We start from the raw sequence: 27923 nt of genomic DNA, 5'->3' as shown, positions 1-27923 counted from the left end.
TTTGAAGTCTTAATGCAGGGTCCTGCACCCGTGCCCTGGCTTTCATTAGTACCTTAAGACCGAGTTTTACTGCACGAGCGCTCTGGATCTGTTCTTTCAGCTTGAGGCCATTTCTTACTTTGGGTCCCTTTTGCTGGGTGGAGAAGCTAGGAACAAGAAACAGTTTCATCCATGACCCCAGAAAACTCTGGACTGGAAACGTATCTTCTAAAATCTACTTGAAATCTGAACCGTTTCTTCTTTAATTAACCTCTCTCTTACAATAATTTGGGCGTAAGTGGTCTAAAAAAGTCAACTAGTACTTCTAATATTCCGCTGGAAAATCTAAACCAGAATCACAAATCCGTTAGGTTCATTTTCCACTTTCCACGTTACTGTGGGTGTCAATCTTGTCAATCTTCCCGTCAACACACAACCAGGGTACCACTTTACATCCTCCAACAGCAACTTCCTCACTGCCCTTCCAGCCACCATGAACAGTCTTCTTACTTCCCCTCCAGGTTCACCACCTGGTCCCAAAGCCAGTGCCAGATGTTTTGTTACAGCAGAACCTCACTTCTAGGCACCAATTTTTGTTTTGGCTCTTTATTGCTATGTAACGAACCATCCCCAAACTTGGCAGCTAAAATAACCATTCATCATTTCTCATGATTCTGTGGGATGATGAGGCAGTTCTTCTGTTTCACATGGTGTTGGCCAGAATGTTGGGATGGCTGGACGGTCCAAAATCAAAGGGCTGCTGTTTCAGCTGGCTGCTGGCCTGAACTCAGCTTGAGCGAGTGGCCAGGCGCCGGCCGCCCTTCCACATCGCTGGTTAGGCTTTCTCACAGCCAGGTGGCTCAGCTCTAAGCAGGAGCAGCTGCAAGCACCGGAAGGCAGAGGCTACAAATCTCCTGAAGGTCCAGCCTTAGGAATTACTCCACACCATTTCTGCCACACTTGATGGGTCAAAAAGGTAACAGGGCCAGCCCAGATGCACAGGAGGGGAAACAAGACTCTACCTCTTCATGGGAAAAATCACAAAGTATTTGCAGCCATCTTTAGTCCACCACTGGGAGTCATGAGCATTTAAGGAGCAGACAGTGCCATAGAAATGAATTCATTCTCTGAAAGAATTTAGTCAGTAAAGAATAGAATTTCTCTTCCCTGTATAACATATCAGATGAGGAAGGACAGACAAGGAAGATTTAGCAAAAGGGGGACAGAGAAGCAGAGTCAGTAACGTAAAAAAAAAAAAAAAAAAAAAAAAAAAAGCAGCAGTGCAGTGCTTGTGGACACAGAAGCCAGAGTCGGGCTTCGCAGCCGAGACACAGAGGAAGCAGGGGAGGGCAGTGACCGGCACCGCCTTTCTGCAGCTTCTTGCCCAGAGCTGTGAATCAGTCCAGTAACATGCGAAGTATGAGGAAAATCACCCTAACCAGCTGAAGCCCCAGGAGAAAGGTACTGGATGTGACAGGTGAGAGCATGTGAGCAACTCCAGAAACCCTAATTAAATCACTTGCTGAACTTTAAGGACTTTGGCTTCACGTCTCCTTGTTTCTGACGGTTATGAAATACATCGCGCATTTAATTTAGATGGTAATTGTGTTTTTAGGAAAAGACCTCTCAATTCTTTGATGCTTTTAGTAAGCTACCAAATTATCTATAATCCATTTAAAATGAAGAGAAGTTACAGCCACATTATTATAATATTAACACTAGAGCATAAGCTACCAGTGGCTACAGAATTCCTAGAATGTGTAAACAGAAGGCAACCTCAAACCCTTCTCCACCATCTTCATCGTTTATAAAATTGTTTTCCTGACCCCTCCTGTCTCCTCAGAGTAAGCAAGCCGTAAAGGAGAGCCAAGCCCAGTCACTATGCGTGGTCTCTGGTGACACACACATGCTCTCCTTTCGGATGACGAGCTGACAGCAGAGACCATCAGCCCACGCGTTTCTCCTAGTGCTTCCACAGGTGACCCACCTTCCACAGGAGCAGGACCACATGGACGACTTAACCCAGGAAGAAACCACAGAGTCTGGGTCTAACTCTCCTCAAATAAGAGAACTAAATACCAGAGGTGTTTGAGCAGCTTCTCTATAGACACAGGGTAGCAGAATGCGGGATTGTGGCCAACTTTCCTAATTTGAAAAGAACTGGGAGGTTGACAGCATTGCTTCTGGCCACCTACCCTAAGTAATGATAAGCCTCCTCAATAAAATAAAACAGGGTTTTGGAACACGAAGTGGCAAACATAGTCCAGAACATTTCTATGCTATAATTGTTTTTAAACTATAAATCAAAATGAGATTTTTTTTTGAGCCCTGGGACACAGAAACCAGTGTATTCCAGAAATACTTAAAGGTATGATTAAGCCACCAATCTTAACCATTTCTCTAAAGTTAACATGTATATGCATTCAGTTATGGAAGTTAGCATTACAAATGAACACCAAGGCAACAGGAGGCCTGTCTCTGCCTTCATGGGATTTGCAGTCTTATTGTGGAGAGAAGACATGCATGGTTGAGAGTAAGCCCCACCATCTATGCTGTCATTTCAGCACCAAAATGAGCAGGATGATGGCCAAATCTTTATTGGGTTCTGCATTTGGTTCTACAGAAACAAAATGCCGAAGGAGAATGGGTGAAAACTTACTGAGAACGGCAAAGCAGTACTTGTCAAAGAGAGGGCAGGATTTTAGTCAGTTCATGCAACAAATACTTAGAAAGCCTACTCTGTGCCAGACAGAGTTCTATGTCTTAGGGTAATATAGATGTGCAAGACAGACTAGATCCCTGCTCCCAGGGGCCTTACTGTGCAGTATGGGAAGAGAGAAAATTAAATATACACGCACGATGGAATCAGAAATTTTATGAAGAACACACAGCTACTTTAGACTGGGGAGTCAGGGAAAGCCTCTTTAAAAGGACTGCCGTTAGAATGGAGACCTAAACGGAGCCAACCGTGTGATGGTTTGGGGGAAGATCATTCCAGGCAGAAAGAGCAAGAAGCTTAGGATGTGTGTAGATCAAAATGGAGGCCACTTGGCGGGACTGTCAGAAGCCCGGCGAGAGCAGTACAGAGGGCCTGCAGCCGAGATGAAGCATCTGGGTATCAGCAGCGGTGGTGGAAAAGCCACGGAAGAGTCCTAAGCAGAGAAGTAGCTCATCTGTCATCAGCTTTTAGATTCATGGTCAGCTCAGCGGATCAGCAGGGAAATGCGGGGACACCCAGGAGGTCCAAGGTCCACACCTTCAACCATGAAAAGAAGGGTGTTCAAGACGCAGCAGGGGGCAGACCCACTGTCCTCATTCCTGCCTCACCTGGACTGTGCGTTCGGAGCTGGTGACACGCTTTTAACACGTGTGTCGTATTCTCAGCACCAGAGGGCCATGCTGCTTAATACCGTGTTCACAGTAATCACCCACTGTGTCAAAGTCAAAAGCTCTGCCACAGAGCTAGTTTAGGATTAAACTTCCAGAATCATGAAAGATGAGTGAAGTCTGCAGGAGGTGACAGAGCGGAGGACCTGGTTATTTCCGTCCCACCTATTCTAGGAGAGCGTGGCCAGCTTTCCCTTGTGGAAACATGGCAACTGAGTCCATGCGTTAAGAGTGCTACTTAAACAAAAGTCAGAAAAGTCTAGACATGGAGTCGTGGAGCGTAAGTCTCTCACAGAAATTCATTATATTCATTAGATCTCTAATGGTAAAGAAAATGACAAACACCAAACATACACCCTTTTCTACATGCAAAACCAACAAAGGATAAGAAGACAACATTTTACCAGAATGCATTCAGATTTACTTTTCTGTTTAATTGGTTTAAAAACATCAAAAGGATTTTACTCAAAACGTCTGTCTGAATAGTAATTTCTTTTTACACACCAAGCAGTCAGTACTTACCTGCCCCAAGCTACCAGTGTAATAGTAATTTTCCTTGCCGTGTGCTCACAGTTTAGAATAGTAATCTTACCCTGTGAGTGCTGGTCAACCGGAAGCTCTGCAGTTAGTTTCTGCTTGAAAAATTCCTAAAGAGAAATCATAAACACATTGTTATATTTTATGCATCACAGAACTGCAAGACAATGCAGCCACCTATGTGGCTCTAAAATTTCAGACATGTATAATAACTTTATGCAACATACAAAAGATAACTTTTTTAAAAAGTGAGTGCTGTTAAAAGAGATCACTTTCTGACCTCTCACAAAAGGTGTCAGCTGAAGCCCAGGGAGAGAAACAGATCTCTGCCATAAGGCACACACTCAGTCCCATCCCCACGGGAGTTCACAGGGCAAGAAACACGAATTTTAAATTTGTAATGAAGAATGAGACAAGCATTGTATCTGAGGCACCACTCATTTTATAAGCAGAAGACAGGAAAGCTCACTGAAATCGTCTGTGCTTCAAATAGGGGAACATGGAGCAGGGGCGGCTTAATGTTTAGCATCACCTTCTCCTTCCAGTTTGTTGTTGCTCTGCTTTTTGCTGGCCTGCTGTTTGCACACGATCGCGCCATTATAAATTCAACAGCAGGACACTGAGGCCTCTTTTCGCCTCATTTCTCATACGCTTTCTTGACAATGTTGTAGTCTCCCTAGACATCATTTCTGATGGAAGCAGAGTAGTTCACACATGGCTATGTCATAGTTTACAAAATCACTTCCCTTCTGAATCTTAGATTTTCTTTTTTTACTACTAATTAAGCTGTAAACATCTGTAATTATGTTCACATGATTTCCTTTGCACAGACCTCCAAAAGTAAGAGTGACGGGTCAAAGAGCATGAACGCCGTAAGGCTTCTGACATATAACATAAGTTATCTCCCAAGGAGATTACACCAATTTTCTTTCCTACAAACAGCACGAGCAGCACCCTTACCATATGTGGGAACCATCGTCAAAAATAAGTCTCTGCTGATCCCATACACGAAAATGGTCTCGCTGTTGCCTTACTGTGCATTTCTTTGACTGAACTGGGCTGAATGCCTCCCGACATGTCTGAGCAATGAGTTTCATTCCTCCTTCCTGTTTCACATTTACCTAAACTGGAGGAATATTTTGCTGGGAAGACTAAACGTAGAACTTAATGAAATCTCGCTCAGAACGACAACCTGTCATCTCAGAGTGAAGCCATGGCCGTCAAGCGAAAAAAGTGAAATCTAGCTCCATCTTTGGGGTAAAATCAAATCACCCAAACTAATTTTAGAAACCGTAGCAGAAGTTATCGTCTTTCTTCCTCCCCAGCAGCAAATAAAAACACAAGTGGGAAGGAAGAAGCCAACGCGAAAGCACTAAATGGCAATGCTCCTCAGAACAGGGACAAATGCTCCCTGGCAGGCAGGGTCAGGGCAGGGGCTGGACCGCGACCGAGGCAGAAGGGCCGCAGAGGCGGCACCCATGGGATCCCCAGCCCAGTGCTCATGGAGGCCGTAAAGGCGGCATTATCTTCCCCTGAAAAATGTTTTCTCCCCCCAGAGGCAGGACACAAGAGACATGAATTTTCCCTCCAAAAAATAAATTCCCAGATCATCTAAAAAAATGTATTCCGGAAGATCTGGCGATGACAAGCATATGCCGAGAACTCCCTTTCTCAAATAAGAGCTCCTTTCAGAAGGTTCCCAGTGGGGGACAAGAAGGGCTACTCCCAAGTGACTGCTGATTAAGGAACAACAGGGGGCGGTCAGCTTCCTGACGGAAAAACAAAAGGCCCCGAGGCTTTCACTGAAAACTGAGAAAGCGGGTGCTCCTACCTCCCTACTGTCAGGGGGGGCCAGAGGGGACGCACAAAACACACTCCTTGGAGGAAAGCGAAGAACTGCCGCACAGTTCTGGAGACTGGGGATGGGTGAGTTTGTCTTTCAGCGATAGTTAAGCAGACTCCTTTTAGGATTTAGCAAGGAGGCAAGAATCTCTGCAGAGCCACTCGACCCATTTTGCAGGTCAGATGTGGCAGGAACCACTGCGACGGCACACTTACGCGACCTGCCTCGTGCAAGCCCCCAGGTTGAAGGCGTTAGGTCGTGTAAAATTCAAGTGTCCTGTTTCCACCAGTTTGAAAGGTTCAGACCGTGAGTACCAGGTGCACTTAAGAGAAGGACACCTGACTTCACCGGCAGCCCCACCCTACGACCGACCGCTGCGTGGGCCACCCCGCCCTCCGCAGGCCACACTCACTGCTCCTCCATCTGCGCCCCAGAGCCCGCCACTAGTGGCTCCCTCTCACTCTTTTAAGAGACGTAATAAGCGACTGCCTCCAGACCTTTGAGGACGGGGGCAGAACCTTACTTGCCTGCATCCTCGGGACCTACCCCAGAGTCTCCTTCCAGGGCCAGGTTAAGGGCCCGGGTGTTACGGCAGCCGCCCTGTGCCAGTTCATCAACGGGCGCCGCAGCATCTCGGGAAAACTGCTGAACTGCACAAACATAGCACCTACCCGACCTCCCGTCGGGGCCTGTGCAGAGCGTGGCTGGAAGGGACGCCTGGGAGTCTGCTAGGGGACTTCTAGCCGGCTGAGATCCTGGGAGCTGGCAGAGGGGGGGCCACAAGGGGCTCTCTGGCTCCCTCTTCCCTCTCATACAGCTCCTGGCTCCTCTTAGAAATGCGGAACAGGTATTTAAAGAACAGTGGCCTGAAGTGGCGTCGGATCCTTAGCCTGCCCAGGACACAGGCTGACAACCCACCTCAGCTGCCCCCAGTCTCAGGCCTGCCCTCCCGCACCGTAAGCACTGAGTAAGGAATTACTTCGTGAGCCAATGATACTGGATCAGGTTGCCCCAACCAGCCAGGAACCAAGGGCACAGAGGAGCGGGGCTGGCGCTCTGAGGGACCTGGGGGCACATTCGGTGGGTCGGGAAGGACGATGAGCAAAGCAGTGGGGCCAGAGCCTCAGGCAGCCATTCCACCAGCTCATGACAGGCACAGAGGTTCAGAAGCAGAGGCTGAGCCTCCCCCCTTCAGAAAGAAAGGAGAAAAATTCATATTTGCCAACTTACTCACCAAACATGACATCTCACAAATCTGAATGGAGAACTGCTGTCACATTCAGCAGGATTGGCTGCGTTAAAACGACAGTGAGTCACTCTGAATCAGTGATGGATCACTGGATAAATGCCACAGCATCCCTAAATGATCTTAAGATCTTATCAAATTATGATTTCACAATTCTTCTTCCGTACAAATTAACAGCATAATGCAACAGGAATAATGCTGGGACCAGTGGAAGTATCAAGCTGCTGCCCCACAAGGATAGTGTGCACCATGCTGTTCGGTGCCCAAGTGCTGCCCAGTCCACCTCCCCCTGAGACCACAGGCTCCGGGAAGGTAAGGACGTTCCTTGTCGCCCAGAGCCTGCCGCGTATGAAGTGCTCCCTGAGTGCTGTAGTTCCACAACCCTGTGAGCTATGATCAAGATGACAATATTTCACATCTTGGGATGGTTTCAGTCTCATAAAACCAGTAACTTCCGACAGTGATCACTGTAAAGAACGCTTTCGCCGCTGTACCATGTTGTTAACCCAATGACAGAAATCAAATTGCTGTGCAGGGCAAATCAGAGCAGTGTTTAGATCCAGCTAATTTCTGACCCAAAGTGCAAACGATGTTTCAAATAAACACTGCTGCTCACTCTTCCCCCAAAACGAGCAGTTGTTCCACAGGAGGTGCTCCTTTGGCGCTGAGGGAGCGCTCAGTGCTCTATGGCTTCTGTTAAACGGCATCGCCATTAGCTGGTCAGGCGCTGCCTTCCTGCCTCTCAGAAGGGCTCAGCATGCAAGACAGGGGCTGACACACCAGGTATTCTGATAATCATCTGTTGAATGGAGAAAGCGATGGGAGGTGGGAGGGGGAAGGCTACAGCTACTGTGCACTGACTGAGGTAGGAATAACCATCCCAACTCTAATGGTGAGAAAGGTAAGGCCTGGAGAAACCAAGAAGCTTGCTCAAGCTCAAGCTCACAAGGCGAAGCAGAACTCACAGCAGCTCTAAGGGCCGTCCGCTACACCGCCTCTGCAATGAGCTGTGTGAAAAGGAGTTTTATATAGAATGTGACATCGCTTTACAAAAAAAACTACAGTCTATCTTTTAGAGAAACTAAAAGACACAATCTGAAAATCAGGTCCCTATAGCTGTGCTAGCTCATGACTCAGCATTCCATCTAGAGAAACAGAACCACCACTGCTCCCTCCATCCTGCCTGCCTCTTTTAAGTAATTTAGATCAACGTGACAGACGCCTGAGCAGGGGAGCATCCTGCCAGCACAACCTCTTCCAGAGAAACATTGCCCTCGCGTCTAACGACGAGAGGAATAACCTGCGTTTAAACTGTGTTTAAATGATGTTTCATGTGGCTTTTCTCCCTGGCCTTCCTATCAAATGTGGCTAAAATAAATTTATGCCACATCACCTAGATATGACCCTCCTTCTGAGTGCCTTGATAAAGATGCATCTCATGTCCTCATTGTTACTCTGTCAGGCCTGGTTCTTACCTGAAACTCATACAAGAAAGGGAGGGTGCACAGCGGGCAAGGCCGAGTGCAGACCGTGTCATTTGCTACCTGCTTGATCTTAGATAAGCCAAGTATCAACTTTCTCATCCCTAAAATGGAGATAAGAATGGAGTTGTTTTAAGAATTAGATAACTTAGGAGGCAACTATGAATCAAAACGCTTAGCACAGCAGCAGGAACTCAGTAAGTGCCCAGAAACGGGCACTCACTGGGCAGTAGGCTTAGCTACAGTGAGCTCTTTAAAGGCTGGCTTTACAGGGTTATCCTACCAAGAGAAACCAGACTGGATGTTAGAGGGTCTGGTTATCCACCCAACTTAGTGATTTCCGTGCCAGATTTTGCAACATATTGCATGACTCCAGTTACTAGAAAATGCTGTGAAATATAATTATAAATGTAACACCTCAATTATTTAATCTGTGACCTGCAGGGAAGACCAAAATATTGTGAAGTCAAAACAATATACAGCAATGCAACATTTTAAAAAGTTAACCGGGGCAAGCAACCTCCACTTTTTGATGCAACGCTTGTCTTCCCAACCGAGATTCATGCTGCAGACAGGTCAGATACAGCCAATGTCACACAAGCAAAGGCCATGTTTTAAAATCTATAATCAATAACTGAATCACTATGCTTCACGCCAGAAATTAATACAACATTGTAAACTGGCTATACTTCAATACAAAATAAAATATTAAAAAATAAAATCTATAATCATAGATGCACAACAAAGTGAATATACTTCATGCCACAGAACTGTACACCTAAAAACGGTAAAAATCATAAACTTTATGTTACATATATTTTACCACAAAAAAATCATCATGTAAAACAGGAAAACTGTTCTGACTGCTTTAAAACAAACATAAATGGATGACACAAATTAAATACGCAGTGGGTCCCCACGTACTGGAAAACACACCAACACATGAAAATGTAACTTTGCCATGTCAGAGCTGCTTTCCACAATCCATAGGCTATGATGATAAATAACAGATATTTACCAAGTTTCCATCACCTTTACTTTAAAGGATTTGGGTGAGAGAGATGATATGATCTCACTAATTTGCCCAGGAAAGGTATGAGCTGCTTCTACACTAGAAAAACAGCCACAGAGGCAGTGAACACATTCAAAGGTCTTCTAGTGACGAGGTAAACACACACCTGAGATCTTTTTTTTTTTTTTTTTTTTTTGCAAAATAACCGTTGGAGCACCTATATTTACAAAAATCATTAATAACTTCAGATGAATTTGAAAAGTATTTGATCCTCTTGCTAATCTTCTATTAAGAGCTCAATTCAGCAGAAAGCATTAAGAACAGCCTTGTAGGGTGTGGGTGCCAGCCAGGGTGGAGGGAGAGGTTGGTGGTAAGATGGAGAGGTTGTGTGTGTGTGTGTGTGTGTGTGTGTGTGTGTGTGTGTGTGTGTGGCAGTGGTTAGAGAAGAGCCACCATGACCTTCTGTCTCAGTGAGAGGAGACATACTCACTGGGCACATACACTAGTCAATCAATCCATCCCTGAGGCTTTCAGAATAAGGCACATTTTTGTAGGATTGCCTTGCTGCTTCCTTGGTCTCTGAGTTATGTTGGGGGAAACGTCCATTCAAGGCAGGAGTAAACACAGGCAGTGACCTATGTTAAATGAGAGCCGATTTAACACAAGCAACAGCTGCTCTGCTCTCTACAGGGCTGTACTGGAGGAGGAGGAGGGGCATGCAGCGACAAGACTGGATGTTTACATGAAGGGAAGTAACCATCACCAGGGCACAGGGAAGAATCAGGCTAGGAGGCATCGCACCCCAACAGAAAGAACCCCCGACCTGCTGTCAGAGACCCAGCTTCTACTACCTACTCTACATCTAACTGACAATACAATGTTGGGCAAGTCATCTCACCTGACTTGACCTTCTTTGCTCACTTGTCGTGCACGAGAGCGAGCCAAACGGTGCAGACAGACCCTCCGCTCCCAGCACTCCACCAGCCCGTGAGTGGGTCGCCTGCAGCTGGAGCTACGGGAGACCTAAGCTGAAGAGACGCCTCTGGAGTGGTGCGAACTGAGCAGGGCTTTCAAAGAAGACAGTGGTAGCACCAGAAAAGGCATGAACTCGAAGATGAATGCTGTGTGTTTTCTTAGAAAGAGTGCACACTGAATGGTCTACAATTGGCAACCAATAAATTGGTCTTGCTGAGAAGAGAGCGAAGTGGGTCACAGCAGGTGCAGAAGGTCATCGGGTCACGCGTGTAATGAAAGCACGGACTTTTACTGAAGGTGGAAAGGTAACTGGGAACCACGGACGGGTCCTAATGCTGCCCATCCCTTGGGCAGCGCGGTTCGCCAGGGTCAGTGGACTGACCGGTGGATTCTCTGCTCAAGCAGAAGCTCTCCTGGGTGACATCCTCTATCCACCACCTGTGCATGGACGATTCCCCAAAACCACACGCGCGTCCACTCCCTAACCCTAAGCTTCAGAACCGCCTGCCCATTATCCTCTTGGCCATGCGCACTGAGACTTGTGGGAGCAGTTTGGACTCAGCCCCAGACGGAACCTGCCGTTCCTTCCCACGCCCGCACCAAGCCTGCTGGGTCCCTGCAGGTCAGCAGCAGCATCAAGCGTGCAGGCTCCTAACCTCACGCCTCCTTTTCCTCTATTCCCTGAAATCAGCTGGCTCTTTTCTTAAACTACCCCTTCTTCCGCATCCCTGCCATCACTCCCTTGAGTGGAGCCTGCGCCATCTTTGGGGAGGACAGCTGAGATATCCTTTCTTAGTCCGTTTCCGTATTGCAGCCAGAGAGCTCCTTCTAAAGCACATTGCCTCCTGATTCGGTTGTTTGTTATTATGAAGGCAACATCTCGGCTGGGGGTGAGGGGAGGGCAGCGGCTGGCAAGGGGCCATGATGGGCAGGCACGCTATCCAGCTTCTCTTGCTGTTTTATTAGCTCTTGCTATTCTCAGCAGGAATGCGAGGATCTGACCCCAAAAGGCTGGGCAGACGGGACCATGTTCTGTGATCACCGTGACTCCCACTCCCTTGAGAACAGCTGGAACAGGAAGGAAGGACGCTGCACCACGCGGCTCCCGGGCGGCAATCACACAGCCTCGCGGGCTCGGTGTGGCCACCGCTACCTCCAGCTCACGCTGCCCGTGTTGTGGATTCTGACGCAGTCCGGACAACTGTGAGGGGAAGGGGGCGGGGAGGCCTCTGGCTCCGTTTCTGTCTACCCGTTGCTGGCGTCTGTGCTCCCAGAATCAGGCACCTTTACAGAAGGTCCCCTCCACTTCCTGGTCAGCAGTGCTCGCTGCTGGGGCGGTCGGTTCTAGGAAAGCAGTGTTTGGCCCTCCTGCCGAGGCGCTGCTCTGTGAATGTTCTGGAGACGTTCTAGCTAACTGCAAACCACCCGCTTTTTATTTATTTGTGTATCTTTCCTTCCCCCAACCCTCCTCTCCCCTCCCCTCAAGTGAGAGTGAGCGGTGGGGGCTGGTTTTCTCTGCTCACAGTGTGGAAAACGTGCCCTGGAGCGGTTCCCAGGCCTGCCTCCACCTCCATCTGCGTGGACCAACGCAGCGCACTCACCCACCCCAGGCTTCAAAGCGTGGACGCTCATGCTGGCCTTGTGATTGGTAGCAGTGGTAAAAGAAATACTGTGGAAGCACTTTGAAATCATTAACGGTGCACGTAAATGTAAAGGGTGACTCAAAGAAAGTAATTTTTTTTGCCAGTAATTTTAAAAGAAGCTGCTTTTGGCCTTGGAACAGTATCCGAAGTTGACACAAACAGCCACGAAATGAGCCCTACTCACACCACTTTGGTTCCAAGGAAACAAAGCAGCACGTGCTGGAAGGCCACCGACACCCCCTCACGTTTAGGTCCTGCTATAAAGTCAAAAAGAACTTCTTAAACAGGCCCAGCGGTCCAGGTGGAAATGCGTGGCCACAACAGAGCTGCAGCAGTCTCTTCCCTGCGAGCAGGCAGTGACCCGAGGAGGAGGCCCTTCTCCAAGTCGACCCTGCAGCAACGAGCAGGAATGGAGCGAACACAGTGCCAGCCGGGGACCGACCTCTGCTCACGGTGCCGATGAAATGCGGCCGCGCCTGTCTGCCCGGCACAGAGACGGCTCTTCAAAACATTCCAGCCGGCCAGGACTGTTCATCTCTTCCGGCTCCTACTTTCCCTGGAAGGAGGTGCGGACGTAAAGGGTTGAGCAAGAGCGTGAAGAGAGAAATAGGTCAGTTTCGAAAAAACAAGCTCTTGTGTCACCCACGTTTCAGGTAAAAAGTCCGCTTTCACCCTGGTGTTCAATCGGAGCCTCATCTTCGTAGCTTGGTTATGGCCGCTGGGGCTCTAGACCACCGGCTTCCGCTGGCTCCTGCTGGAGCAGAGAAACATCTGGTTTCTACTCAGGGGAAACACAGCGAGTTGCCTTTTTTCTGACACCGCCCCCTCTGCACCAGCTGGGTGTCCGGTGACGCAAGCCTGCTCTGACACGTACGGCGGTGTCGCTCCACAGGTTTAAGTAAGTGCTCCGTCCCACAAGACTGTCGCCACTTCAGGTGCCAGCCTCCAGTCCCAGGGACCCAGGACAGCTCCACTGGACAAAATTCAGGGGCTCTCACACCCCCCCTCAAGTTCAGTCATTCACCAGAACAAGTCACAGAACTAAGGAAGACCGTTGCTGGCACACACAGGCTTACTGTGTAGGACACAACTCAGCAGCAGCCAAACGGAAGAGAGGCCGCGGGCGAGGCACTCGGCGGGGGGAGGGGGGGAGCAGGTGGGACCGGGGTGGGGGGACCGGGGGAGCTTTCCACCTGCACTGAGCACGCTGCCCTCCTGGAACCTCTCTACGTTCCCCAGCCTGGACGCTGCCGACCTCTGGCGTTTAGGGGTGTTTGGGGAAATTTCATCACATAGGCATGCACGGCTGATGAACTCATGGGCCACTGGAGATGGAAAATCTCCAGCCCCTTCCGCCCCCTCAGCAGTCAGGAGGTGTACTGAAAGTTCTGCCCCTCCAACCACCTGGTCAGCTCCTCTGGCGACCAGCACCCCCACCCAGAGTCACTCCATCAGCATAAACTCAGCATAAACTCGGGCAGGATGGAAAGGGGCGCTTGTGAGTAACAAAAGATGCCCCAGCCGGAAATTCCAAGGGTTTTAGGAGCTCTGTGCCAGACGCCGGGGGCAAGGCCAAAATACACACGAACTTCTGACTGTACCACGTGTGGCATCACACTGCAGGGGGACAGTCTTGCAGGAGGTCTAGTGCTTGTTTAGAGCAGCTGCACTCTGAAGCAGTGCCAAGCAGGCCACTTAGGAAGTTAAGCTCACCTTCAAGGACCAAACAAAGCAGGTGAGCCAGCGACACCCTGGGTCAATGACTAGAGCAGTCGCTTCTGAAGGGAGGCCTTCCCTGGCCACTCTGACCAGGCCCTTCACAACGTGCTTTCAGTTCTCCATTCCTCGCTTTCACAGCACTTACCACACACTTTCATGAAGTTGTTCAATTAAGGCTTGTTTCTCTCTTGCACTAAAGTAAGTGCAAGCTCCGTCAGGTCTGCTCTACGTGTATCATGCTCATCGCTGTGTCCCCAGGGCTTAGCAGACAGCCGCTGCTGTTAAATATTAAATGAACATTAGAAGAATTAAAACTAGACCCTCCCCGCCGTGTGGAGCAAAGACAAGAATAACTTATCATTGCTGCATCATCTTATCTTCAATTCACCAAATTCCACACGACACGCAAAAGCCTCTGACTCCTTCAGCAGGTAAAGACTCTTCCAGCCGTATCAGCAGAGAAGAGACTTCGCTCAGCCGCGGCATCAAGAATACTTCGAGGAGCTCTCGGGACGCTGGAGTGATGAGTACGGTCAGGCTTCCGTAAGATCCCACAAAGAGCTAACAGGGATCGGGGAGGACGCCCGCGGTCCAAGGAAGGGGAGTGGCAGCGTCCCTGCACATCAGGCCGGCTTTGGGCTTCAGAACCCAGGGTTCTGCGGCCTTGCTTGGTGTCAGCAAAGAGGAGAAACCATGTTCTCTCTGCAATTTAGTTTTGATGGCTTCCCAGGAAACAAAAGCTACATTCCCCATCTGGAAGCTTCACACAGGATTTCTAAGTCAGGGAGGGGCTCTGTCTGGCTCAGTCAGCCGCGCAAGCACCACCTCCGCTCAGCGACCTAGGCTCCTCCTCTGTTCACAGCAAGTAAGTCTACAGTCATTTCTCTGCAGCAAACCTGAATGTGGAAGGACTGCACCACGAAAGCTGAAGGCGTCTTTTTTTTCTGTCTCCCCCCCCCCCAACCCCTACACAAGAAACAGTATTTTTCTATTTATACTTGACAACATCATGTGTTTTTATTGTGGAAAGTCTTACTCATTCAAAGACGGCGACAACTTAGGCACTGTTCGTTGAACAGAGAAAGGAAGAGGCCTCATGTGCCACCAACGCACGTCATGACCAGAGCTGGGTACTGAGACCGTCACATCTCGCATCCTCTCTGACACAAGGTGTCCTCAGTAATCATGGCCTAACCGCTAAGGTGCAAAGCATCATCACCCCAGATGCTGAAGAGGATGGCAAGGCGTCCAACTCAGACACAGCCTCCACAAGGAACTCATGCTTCGTTGAAATAAGCCTGAATGTGAGATCAAACAAATGGCTTCCACAGTTGTGTCTTAAGGGAATCTGTGCCAAAGCAGTAAGAGTCACTGCCCAGGAGCTACGAGCTGGACCAAGAAAGATGCACGGGGTTCACACAAATGGAGGTGAGGGATGAGGGGCCGAGGGAGGAGGATTAATGGCGGGGCATGTAATACGTTACGTGAAGGAATGAGGAACAAATAAAGAAGGCGGGGGAAGACAAGGCGAATTTAAGGAGTTAGTGAAGAGACATCTATGGATGAAATGGAATTTTTGAGACAGAAATAATGGAGATAAGAATGGAAAGTAGATTTTGGTCAAATACTAAAGTCTAGAATGTCTGGCTAAGAATTTTTCAAGACATAGCTCAGCCCTTCGCATCAACAGGCACCTGAGAAATAACTGCTTCGGCACAAAAATGCCACTTTCAGGATTAACAGCCAAATATCTTTATGAGAGCACAAAGGAGTTTAGATTTGATCACACAAGCAGTAGGGAGTCACTGATGATGCCCGAGCAGAGGAATGATGGAAAAAACACACTGAAGGGCATGTTAGTGCGCATCAGGGACGCTGACTCGAAAGCATCAGGACTAATTCATCGAAGGGGGTTTGAGGACGAGACAGGGCGCCTAAGCCTGGACCAGGGCACATATCACATCACCTTGTGAAATAAAACAGAGACTTCGAAGGTAAAATGCCAAGCAGAAACATGAGGCAGTACAATGATGCAACTGGACAAGACAGTTAGATTTTGAGGCAGCAGACTGTTCCCAAAAGTCTTAACTGATATTTTCAAAAGAGGAATGGATTTGATCAGCTTTTCTACACTACATGCTACTTGAATACTTTGGTGAAATTTGATGCTCTGGAGTAAAAATGTTACTTTCAGAAACAGTAGTCAAGTATTTCATGCAATGCCACAGCACACAAGAGCAGTCACTTAACACACACACACACACACAATGGCGCCAGGTACGCGAGTGGCCATGCTGGATGCACCGTGAGCCAGCCAGCAGCCTGACAGCACGATGGGCCTTCCTTCTGGAAAAGCCACTAGGCGTGATGTCACTCACCACGCAATCAAACCTCTGCTTAAAATCAAGTTACAGTTATTCTAACTATGGGCCAACATTTCATTTGTTTCACAACTGGTGCCTAATCAAACAGTTCTGTAGACTGCACCACAAGGTAACTTAATTAAATTCGGTGCCAAAAAAGTGGGGTCTTTTTTTTTGTTTTCTTTAAGCAACTGATCTATCAGTTTAGACAACAGAAATCTCATTTCTATAAAAATTATCACATGAATTAAATCTAAATCAAACCAAAATGCATCTGTTAAAAAACAGTCTTCTCTCACAAACTCTACTTAAATATTTCCCAGCAACCGGCTTATGTGAACAAACCAGGAAGTGAAACCAAATTTGGTCACGTTGTGAAAACCAAGTAACATGAAAGAATATGTCTGGCTTAGCTGAAGCACTGTAGAGATTTCACTTAAAAATTCACCCCCTTGGAAACATCAATTTAATTAAAGCAGCAATAAGAGGAATTTCAAAAGCAGAAGTCTTCACTTTGTTGTTTGGCAACTTCCCTCCATCTTCTGTGCAAACGTCTTTTCCTGTAGCCAGGCTGGCTCCTCTGAGATGCGAGTGCTCACCCGCCGGCCTGGTGAGTGGGGAACGGGGATAAGCTATCATTTTCATGCTACTGAGCCAGCTCTGCCACAAACCGGCACAATCTTTAACGACCTGCTTTGGAGAAATGTACCTTTTGCCTCTAAGGTAACAAGCAAATCTCATTTCTCCTAATTGTTTTGGGGTTACTGTCATTCCCTGTATTTTGCTTTAAAATACAAACTCTTTAAAAACAGGAACTGTATTTTACTATTTGTAGTTTGTTTTTGAACTGAGTATGAAGATTCAGTGACCCAGACGTACTAAGTCATCAAGTACCTAATGATTACCCTTACTGTCCAAGGACAGTGGCGTCAGACAAGACTTGTCACAGTTATGTTCAATATCTTACGTCACCTGTAACGAGAAAGAATGTGAAAACGAGTGTATACGTACGTGTACAGAATGCTGCGCACCAGAAATCGACACAACACTGCAAACTGACTACACTTCAATTAAAAAAAAGACTTGTTACAGTTCATATGGCCCTTCTAAGCACAGCCATAAGTCCCTGCACTCCACTTCCACCCTGACTCCTAGCGGGCTGCCTGTGGAAGAGACAGCTAGAAGATACCTGTGCAAAAATAGAACGAATTCTCATTTACTGATTCTTTTTCTTTATTCTTAAGCAAGATTTGAGTGAGTTTAATATGAAAAATACTGCAGTATTTTTATGGACATTTCTTAGCAATGAACTACTACGACTTCATCAAGTGGTCAGATACCTCCCATCAGACACCGCACAAACACAGTGCAAGTGCGAACACCAGCGCTGCTCTGCAGACTACGCAGACACGTGGCCGCTGCACACGAGAATGAAATTTAAAGAGAAAAAACCTGCGAAGATAAGCAGCGACGTGCAAACCCACTGGCGTGTGTGTGTGTGTGTGTGTGTGTGTGTCCATACCGTGTGTGTGTGCGTGACAGCCGGCACACTGACGTGGGCAGTGAACCCAGCAGACATTTGGAAGAGCTGTGTCACGCCCAAGAAAATGAGACGGTCCTACTGCCGTTTTGTAAAGAGGCCGAAGAGACTGCCGAGGGGTCTAACAGGCTCCCTCGTGGACCGTAAAGAAGTCGTGCGGAGGCAGTCGCCTCCTGGTCAGACCCCTGCTCTCAGGCACCTCGTTTTCTTCCTGTTACTCTCACTTTCTGTAGCAAATACCACACTGTCACGACAGCACCTGATACTTTGCATTCTTTGGAGTCTGGGAACAGGGTGGAATTTATTGCACATTTACTGTGGATGTGGGCTAAACAGGACAAGAAGGAATGATAATCAGTGAATGAGAATTCATTATTTCATTTTACTCTGGCATTTCACCTTAAATCTATCCTTAAAACACTCAAGGTTAGGGAGATGGGAGATACACACAAAATGAATAGGGAACAGGAATATATATAATCAAGGATTAAACAGTATAACTGAAACAGTGAGATACATTTGCATAATGCTTTAAAGTTTATGGAGCATCTTTTCCCACAAGTCATTTAAATCATGCACTTGACTTTGCAATATGGACACCAGCTCAGAGAGAAAAAAATAAACTAAGTCACACGTGTCTGGTGAACGAGAGCTTGACTCCATAACTGACACCAAAATCGTGCTGTTCTCGCCGTCTGAGGCCGCCTCTCACAGCTCAGAGAGTGGAGAAAGCAGCCCGGGCGGTGTGCACCTGAGCCCCTGGGGGTAAGCAGGGGCCAACCAGGAGGAAGACGTCTCGCTGGGGCGGCAAGAGCAGCGGGGTCTCGCGTGAGGAAGAGCAGCGAGGCGGCAGGTCCCACTGAGCAGAGAGTCTTCACAGCCAGAGCGCGATGACGTCACAACGTGAAGCGGTGACGTGGTGAGGGCAGTTTGGACCTAAGATTCCATCCAGAATGAAGACTATGGCTTCACTTGACTCACAAAAGGGAACCATTATAAATTCTGAAACAGAACGTGAGCAATGTTCTGGGGAAATTAAGCTGGTGTGGCACGGGGGCTACCCTGGGGCGGGAGAAGGGAGGGGAGGGAGACAGAATGAAGGCAAGGGAGCCAGGCAGGATCCCACGGCAGTAAATCAATAACTGAGGAGTGAGGACCCGAACAGGGGGTGTCCGTGGAGATGTCCGGTGTGACTTTAAGTAGTGCTAACAGGGAAAAATCTGGCTGTACTGGCTGACGGGAGAGATGAGGAAAGGAAATAGAAGTAGACCTGGGTGAAGGCTTTATCATAAAGTGTGAGTTAATATTTCAATATTCACTGAAAATCCAATGAGCAATCTGGTGAATTTTGCTCTTTTCCTTTGAATCAAGGGTAATTTACGAACATAATTAAGGTTTTATACCTTTATTAGGAGTTTGGCATAGCTAAGTTTTGACCGAGCATTGCTCTTGGGGGTGAATCCAGGGGGAAAGCTGAAGAAGGTGAGGTGAAAAGGCCATTTAGGTTCAGGTCATGATGAGACTTGGGTACCATGCTGTGGAATTCATGAAGGTTTTTATGCAAGGGAGTGAAATGTTCTGGCTAGTGTCAAATTTCAAATTTAGGAATTTAGCATTTGCTGCTTTGGCAGCAGCACGGAGGGTTCATCAGAAGGGAGAAGTGTATGATGTGGGCAGGAGGCCGGAGACAGGAAGGCTTGCGCGAAGACGCGACTGTGAGGAGAAGGGGGAGAGAAGCAAGTACGTTACGGCGCTGTTGAGTACCACCACTCCTAAGCACTTTCAAGCAGGTGTTCTGCTGAACAGCTTACGGGCACGGACTCCAGGCTCCCTCAGGGACTGACCAGGGCTGGTGGCAGACCAGGTGCTAAGGAGAGCCAGGACTCAAGAACAAGTGACCACCCTGGTTTTGGTCACAGAGTCGATGGTGAAAATTGGTCAGTGGAGAAGGGTGAGGAGTCTGGTTTTCAAAATACTGAGTCTGCAATACCTGTGGGTCATTGGGTGAAGGTCTGGCAGGCAGTTATAGATGCAAACTGGAGCCCTGGGTGAGGAGGACGAATGAACGAGCTTGTTAGATGCTCGTTGTTGCTGCTGGCCCTGGCCAGTGTTGGATTGAAAGACGTGCACTTGGTAATTTGGAAAAAATCAGTTACTTAAAATAAAGAACTAGACTGAGTCCATCTTGTCTGCAAAGGATGCACTTGGCACTTTCCTTTGTAAATATTTCTATTTAAAGATGAGACAATTTAACTTTTTACCAGGGCAATCAAGTTGACTAAGACATGAAGTCTGCATGTTATAACACACCCACACCCACACCCACACACACACGCACACCCCTCCTTGAGTGGTTTCTGCTTGTCTGCCCAATCCAGTAAACAGGACTGGAAGTTCTCAGGTGACTTCCAGCCTCCCTGCTGCAGGTGCTCACTGCCTCCCTGTCCACGAACGGCCGGCTCTCACACGATACGCGATACACGAGGGCCTGCTTTCACTGCACTGCACTGAGAGAAGGCTGCTCTCCCCCCGCCCCCCGCGACTTCAACTACATTTCGTGCTCTAAACCTATTGGTTGTTTGAAGAAATAGTGAATATATTTAGCTTATTGAGGAGTTGACAGAAACAGGAAGGAATTTCAGACGTCATATGTTTTGTATTTTTACAAATACCGATCTTTCCTTTGCTAGCTCTGGTAGAGTTGGAAACTGTATCCTGGGGAATCCAATGCTGAAGAGCACTTCCTGTTCTGTTCTTCTCTATGTAATTTATCTCTGCTTAATGTGCTATGTAATCATTCTGTCTGTTTTCTATGTCTACCCACTAGCTTCAAGAGCACAGAGCTTTCATCTGTAGGGTTCAGCGATGTGTCCCCAGATTTCAACCCAGAGAGCAGGAGCTCAGTAAATAACTGCTGAGTAGACAGATCGCAATCCCGTGATTCCTGCACTTCGAGAACTCAGCGTGTGTTTTTCCTTAGCAATCATGGCTCGGTCTCCATATTCCAGCTTAACCCTGAACCACGACTTCTATTTATATCTCCAAAGAAACTCCTTCAGGATCTGCATCTTGGTGGGACCCTGTAGGGCACTGAAGGTAATTGGTGCAAAGAAATTACCAGTGGGAAGAAAGGAGGAGTCACGGTTCCTCTCCGCATCCCACTCTGGCTTCTGGTTTCCTGATCTCAATTCCTGTTTTCAGCACCTGCTTCAAGCCAGACTTCCTTTTGCTATTCTGACCCCGGCTTACCTGAGCCCGACACCTGTCGTCTTCATCGCTTGACATCTTGATTCTCTTTCTTGTTGTTAAACCTAGAGAAAGGCCTAAGCCTGTGCTTCTCACACAGCCTAGGCACTCACACAACTTCACCTCACAAGACAGTGGGATTTGACACAACGCTGTAAAATGACTATGACTCAATTTAAAAAATGTGAAAAAAAAAAAGACTGTTATACTTTCTCCTCAAGGTTCTTACTACCTTTTCTTGTCCCCCTTATAACACCCGATAATTTCCTCACCCCCTGTTTGATGGGATAATCACAGCGACCACTTGCATTTCTTACTCTACAGAATTTTTTCTGGTCTACTGGATTTAGTCAGCATGAACTATTATACAATCAAAGACAAGAAGAAACTATTACCATTCTCCAGATGCATAGTAAGAATGAAATTAAAAAGGACTTCAAACTTAGAAAAAAGATGTATTCTAAGCAATTTACGCTACAAATTTTCCGTTTGATGTCTAGCTATGTTAGGAGAAAGTTCTGTGCTTGCGCATTCGTTGTGAGATGCAGCCAGTGTGCAACCTGAACTCTGCATTTCAAGTCGCTGGACTGGGTCGAATTTAATTCATCGGCCAAACACATCAATTTTATCAGCAGGGCAATGTTTAGAAAGGCTCTCGTCGTCTGCACAGAAGACAATTCACTTGACAGCACTTTCTTGAGTAATGACTTGAATCAGTCAGACTGAAAATAAACCTAGAGGGTGCACAGCTGTCACACAGCCCACAGCAGTCCTCTAGCAACAGCTTGATTCATTTTTCCCTCTCTGTACAACTGGTTCTGCAAACACGACCGCAATCCAATAAACGCATTCTCACCCCATTGTGAAGAGAGAGCTTTTCATTGTAGGGGGAGGGCCTTGTTGGATTCCTTTACCCTTACAGGTATGATAAACTGCACAGAGTGACTTCTGGATGCTATTTAATGAGAAACAGACATTTAAAGTCAATGATCTATGTAAACCAGTTACAAATTAGGGCTCTAAAATTAGAGAATAATGTTTTATCAATTATAGCATCAAAGTTTGAGGGACAGACAGGTACTAGACTGTCCACTGGGTAAAGGCAACTTATTTATTTACACTGTAACATTCCTTAGTTATTAACTTTTTAATCATGGAAAACTTTAAACATACGCAAAAGTAGTATATGAAACCCACGTGCCCATCACTCTGATACAACAATCGTGATACCTACCCTGACTGGATTATTTGAAACAAATTCTAGATATTACATCTTATCTGTCTTATTTCAGTATGCACCTCCAAAAGGTAGAGTTTTTTTTTTTTTTTTTTTAATATAGCCACAATATCCTAATTGTGTGCTGGTGGATATTTAACAACCAGTTATCTGAGGGGGAAATAAAAGGCCCCGATCTGTAGTCTTTGCCAATTTCCATGGTGTAAATATTCCACCACGGCCAATTTCAAGCTACTGACACGATGTCACTGGATGTGCAGCTCCTTTACTATGCAGATACATTAGACATACATAACCTTAAGAGCACAGACAACAGCAAACTATAGTAAAATAGAAAATTAAAAGTTTTGAGTGTGACCTTTATTTTAATACTTTGAATTTTATAATGGTTGTGTTTAACAACTGGCTTGCAAAATTCTTGAGAACATAACAATCAGCTCCCATCAGCTCCAGCGCACCACTGAATCCAAGCAAATAATGAACAATTAATTCCTTAATACCACCAACCACCCAAATTTCTCTTCCTTCTCTTCTTCCTCAGCAACAGAGGAGCATTTTCAGCAGGAAGGAAGAGGGAGCTCTGCTTCGGCTACATCGAAATGTTAGGCTTTCTAAATGGTTCGGTGCTGCTGTGTGCAGCTCCGTAGACTGTGAGAGGCTGTTTCTAGGCTAAATGAGACGCCGTCACGCACGGGTACCCCGTATTACTGGCAATCGGCAGTGTTTTTATTTCACTTTTACTGCCCATTCTCAGGCCCGTGAGAGAGAGTTTGAAGAGGAGCAGGAAAGCGACCTGGCAGAGGGAATTAAGCCCTTTCCCAGGTGGACAGCTGCGATTCGACGGAGCGCTCTGCAGGAGAAACTCCTGAGATGCCAGACAGATCCGTCCCACCACGGAGACTCAGTTTGTAAAAAGCCCGCTTGAAATGTGCCTTCCAGAGCTGAGTACGGCAAGTCAGATGTGGTGGGGCGTAAGCATCCTGCTGAATCCTTGGCAAGGACGCCAGGCTGCCCTGTGACTCCACCCTGAGCTCACCGTCAGGTGAAACTCAAGTCCAGTAAATGAACCAGTGTCTCCCAGCACTCGCCCAGACTCCAGAGTGTACCTTCACGAACCCCCTCCCACCACCCAATCTGTTCCCGAACATCACTCCCCACCCTGCCGTTGGACAAACCCTTTATTCCAGACAGGCCGGCCTGCGCACTGCCCCACAAACACACCCCGTCTTCATATATTTAATACATACTATTTTATATTTATTCAGAAGTATAAATAGTAGCACAAGGAAGCCCCTGTGGCCTTCACCCAGCTTCAGCAGTTCTCAACACACCACACCCACGCCTGGGATTACTGCAAGCAAATCCTGGACGCATCACTTCACCCACAGTTCTTTCAGTGCTGCGAACATTCTGCCCTCTGCACATCTCTGCTCAGACACGTCCCTCCCATCCCCTGCACCTTCCCAAATTCTATCTCATCCTGCCAGGCTCACCTGGGTCTCACGTCCTACATTGTTTGCACTGAACCTGCCCGAGTCGTATGTCTCCTTGGACATCCTTCTTATCGCTGTCCTGGGGCTCCTTACCACTTAAGTTGCACATTCACAACGTCATTGGCCTGGAAAGCAGGAAATTGTTCTCACTGCACAGACAGTGCAGTGACAATGCTTAGTAAAGAAAGAACTAAAGGATAACAATTTGGTCTTATAAAATTTATTAAAATTTGGTACACCAATTTCACACAGCAAACTGACTAAATTCCTCACGTGGCAGACGCCTCGTGGCACAGAACGTGGTGTGCAGTATGACAGGCCAGAGAGAGCACTAGACACGGGGCTAAAAGGCTGGTCCTTGTCCTGGTCCTTCTCTTCGTGTGTTTTTTGGGTACACTGAATGACTCAGAGCTCACCCATAAAATCACCTGTAGCCATCCTCTCTCCCCGTCACTGAACGGTCAGAATCAAATGCGATTATATATGTAAAGACGGCTTTGTAATTATAAAGCATTTGTTGATACACATCATTACCTGTAAATGTAGAAATAACTGGCCATCTGATTTGATTACAAGGAAAACTATTGCTTTGGATCCTGATTATATGAGAATAAATTAAAGCTCTCAACCGGGAAAACGAGAATGTGAAAGTCAGCATCGTGGTCAGACAGGATTCAGAACCACAAGCTTAACCCTGGGGGAATATAAGAGCACAGATAGATTCTAGCTTCAAAAACCACTGCCTTACAATCAACATAGACAAACCGAAGGACCCCTAAAAAGAGACTGCAAAAGAAGCAAGCCAGACAGTTGGCTGTTTAAGAAAAATTCCTGTTACATGACTTACATGAAAAGGCAAAATTCAACATCTGATTCCCTCCTTCAAATGAAACTGCAGAGTTATCCAGTGGCATGGCTGTCATTCTGAGTTTATTCTCTCCTAGGACATTTTCAAAGTCTGGCTTCTCAACTTTTCCTTCTGCTTTGCCAAAGAACAATCATGACTATCAAACTGCAAATATTTATCGTATTACACTAAACACTACTTAAATTACAGTGGAACTGAGGTCTCTTCTTCCTCCAACAGAAAAGAAGATGGATGGCGTCATCAAAAAAAATACCGTTCTACAAATGACACTGCAAGCAGTGTCCCGTGAGGGAAAGACTCAGCCTACCTAAATGATCCACTGGAATATTAATATTACAAGTTTTCTTGCAAGTAAGTGAAAATTATGAGGGGTGAGGAAAAGGCTTCTAATTTTTTTTTTCATAAAACTCGGGATAATCTAGGCCAATGTAAAGAAAAGGCTTTTTCAACTCTGGACGTTAACACAATTTAGCAATAGCTGGTAAAAACAACAGCTGCTAAGCCTGGTAGATCCAAACGAGATTACTAGTTCAACATCACAGAAACACACAGAACATCTCAAGATTCACAGCACACTGACGACAAAGCACCAAAACGAAATCTCATTAGGAAAGGAAATCTTTTGTCTAGGGAGAATTTTTTTTATTAGACTGAACCATGTGTAACACCTCTGAATGCTTCACTGGAAGGGAAAACACAGCATCAAAAGAATGAACCGCGGAGCGGCTTCCTTCCTCTGCCCGCTCCCCACTCCCCGCCCTCCGCCACACACGCCGGCCAGCTCTCTGCACCCTTGCGGCTCGTTCTCCACTCACACACCCACTTAGACAGAAACCTTTTTTTTAAAAAAATCATCATTTTTCAAAAATGAGATCATATTGTTAGAATAAACCTTCTCTCATCTGGATTGCTTGAAGATTAGGAAACTACCCCTAACTGACTCAGTCACCTTCACACCCAACAGGAAGAGAAACAAAGGCGTTCTAGGACTTCTGACAAATAAAAATGAGCATTTCCTACCACTTAGACTTACGTGACTCTGAGTGTTGTTACCATGAGGACCAATTATAACGAAAGACTCTTCAAAGTTAAAACCTATGTATCTCAAAATACGTGTTAAAGATGGGAAGGACCATAATTTTTTTTACTTATTCGTTTGCTGAATAACTTGTGCTTGAATTTCAGAGAATGCAAAGACTGAACATATTTCAGGCTATAACAAAAATTTAGAGGCTTTTCCAACCTGGTCTTGGAACAGCTATAATTTCTTCTAATTAGTCTGTAGTGCTCCTGGGCAATCAGTAACTATACAAAAGCCTAATTTTCCAGAATTAAGCAATTGGACTCTACTTTTAAGATAACCAGGAAAAAGGTCCACTGAAGCCTAGTTAACTGAAACAAGTCATAAATCATCAAGAGACAAACCGGGTGGCACCTGCCCTAACAGTTCCTCCTAGGTCAAAGGTCAATGGGACTCAACAAGCCCCGTGTTTTGTGAGGCCCTGAGAAGCGGCTGACGTGAGGCTGAGGTAGTCGAATGTGGCCAGTATGTTCTGACTCTCAGCTGCGGGAGCTGGTGCCCATCACAAGGTGACCACGTGTTCAATATGCTACTTAGCCCTTTACATCAATTGCCTTATTCATGCTCCCAACAACTCAGTGAGGTTATCTCCACTGTAAGATGAGGCAACTGAGGCAGTTACGGGATTTACCTACGTCTGCACAACCAACAATCTCACAAGGCTAGCACGAATGCGAATAACCTTCAAACAGACCTTGGAGGAGAGTCAAAAGCAGCTCAGCCCAAGATGAGATGAACAGCAGCCTAAACGTGCTTTGTGCCTTCGCGCCGCCGTGCGCGCAGCAGCAGTGCTCGGCAAAGCGGCTCGGCAGGGTGGCCCCTCACTCTGCCTGGCGGCGCCTTCACTCGAGCAAGCTCGTCTCTCAGAACGCAGCTTAACTGGGAAAGCAGAAGCAACGCTGCCTGGCCTACTGTCTCCTCCACACTAAGACAGCCTCCAACGCAGCGGCCACTCCTTCCGCTCCGGAGGCGTCAGAGAACAATCGCCCACGAAGGAGTGAACTCCTCGCAAACACAAAACCTACCCGACAGCTCGCAAGCCTCCTAGAAGACGAGGAGCTGCCCTGCACGGAAGGACTACCTGGTTTCTGCAGACTCTCCTGTGCAAAAGAGTCCTTTTCCTTCCCACAGAATACACACTCCTTCTCCGCAGCCTTCCCTCGTCGCTAGTCAGAAGACACTCACGTCCAGAACCGTCCTAGTCCACTGGGGCTGCTGCAACAGACTCCCACACCCTGGGCGGCTCAGTCAGAAACTCTCACTGCCCACAGTCACAGAGGCTGAGAAGCCCAGCATCCAGGAACCGGAAGATTCGGGGTCTGGTGAGAGCTCACTTCCTGGTCCACACACGGCTGTGGCTGGAGGGGCCAGGGAGCTCTCTGGAGACCCTTTCACAAGGGCACTAATCCCGCTCTTGAAGGCTCCACCCTCGTGACTCAATTACCTTCCGAAGGCCCCCTCCTACCACCATAACCTTAAGGGTTAGGTTTTAACATATGACTCTGGAGGGAGACGCATTCAGTCTGGAGCAGAAGACTCAGCTTTAAAGCTGTGCTGGTATGACGTATATTCACGGGTAATCTGAAATTTGAGGATTCGAGGGGCCTCATAAATAATCAGGAGGAATGTAATCCAGTCCTTCTGTGAAAAACAGCTGAAGAGCTAGGACTTAATAGTAAAACTAGCAAAACTTCAGCAACGTAATCACCATGAGACCCGTGATGAAAGGAAACGGGTGTATTTACTCCTCTGACCTCTTCCTCAGGCATTTTTTTCCTATTAGCCTCCTCTGCTCCATCCTCACTGCCCTGCTTGGTCCCTCGGCGTGCTCTCTCACATCTCCAACTCGTCCTCCACACAGCTGCCAGCATCGCTTCCTGGAGCAAAGCCGACGTCACCTTCTGCTTCCAAACCTTCCCTGCAGCTCCTGGGCTGCCCCTGATGAAGCTGCGTGCTGCCTGGGGGGCCAAAAGTGCACGTGCAGGCCCGCCCTGGGCAGAGGCTGCGCCGAGTCAGCACTGGGAGCTCCAGCTCCCACTCCAGGCTCCAGTGCTCTGGTTCTCCCAGGCATGGTACCAGGGGAAAAGCTGACTTTGGTGGCGAGGGCTACACTGTCACATACGGAAAAGCCCCAAAGCATGAGGTTGATTCCAAGCACATTTCCACATCCGTGTAAGAGCCAATATAGTAGATAAAATTGGCAAAGTCCTACTTCATCAGGCAAAAAAGAAAGGAGCCCTATGGCCAAAGAAACTCGAATTTAAAGCCAAAAG

The 27923-nt window shown here is 47.3% G+C and overlaps 1 protein-coding gene across 3 annotated transcripts in view; it reads right to left on the bottom strand.

Moving 5' to 3' along the window:
- The window catches only part of LRRC8B (leucine rich repeat containing 8 VRAC subunit B), a 73499-nt gene that overhangs the window by 31648 nt on the left and 13928 nt on the right, over positions 1-27923 (bottom strand). For all 3 annotated transcript variants that reach the window (XR_010382138.1, XR_010382139.1, XM_031457537.2), the window contains one exon: positions 3959-4013. The gene's annotated coding sequence lies outside the window, so the exon portion shown is untranslated. Of the gene's footprint in view, positions 1-3958; positions 4014-27923 lie in introns of those variants that run through there.

Source organism: Camelus dromedarius, chromosome 9, assembly GCF_036321535.1.
Source record: "Camelus dromedarius isolate mCamDro1 chromosome 9, mCamDro1.pat, whole genome shotgun sequence".
Taxonomy (NCBI): domain Eukaryota; kingdom Metazoa; phylum Chordata; class Mammalia; order Artiodactyla; family Camelidae; genus Camelus; species Camelus dromedarius.
Note: the sequence above shows the minus strand (reverse complement) of the source record. Positions and strands in the feature narration are given on the sequence as shown.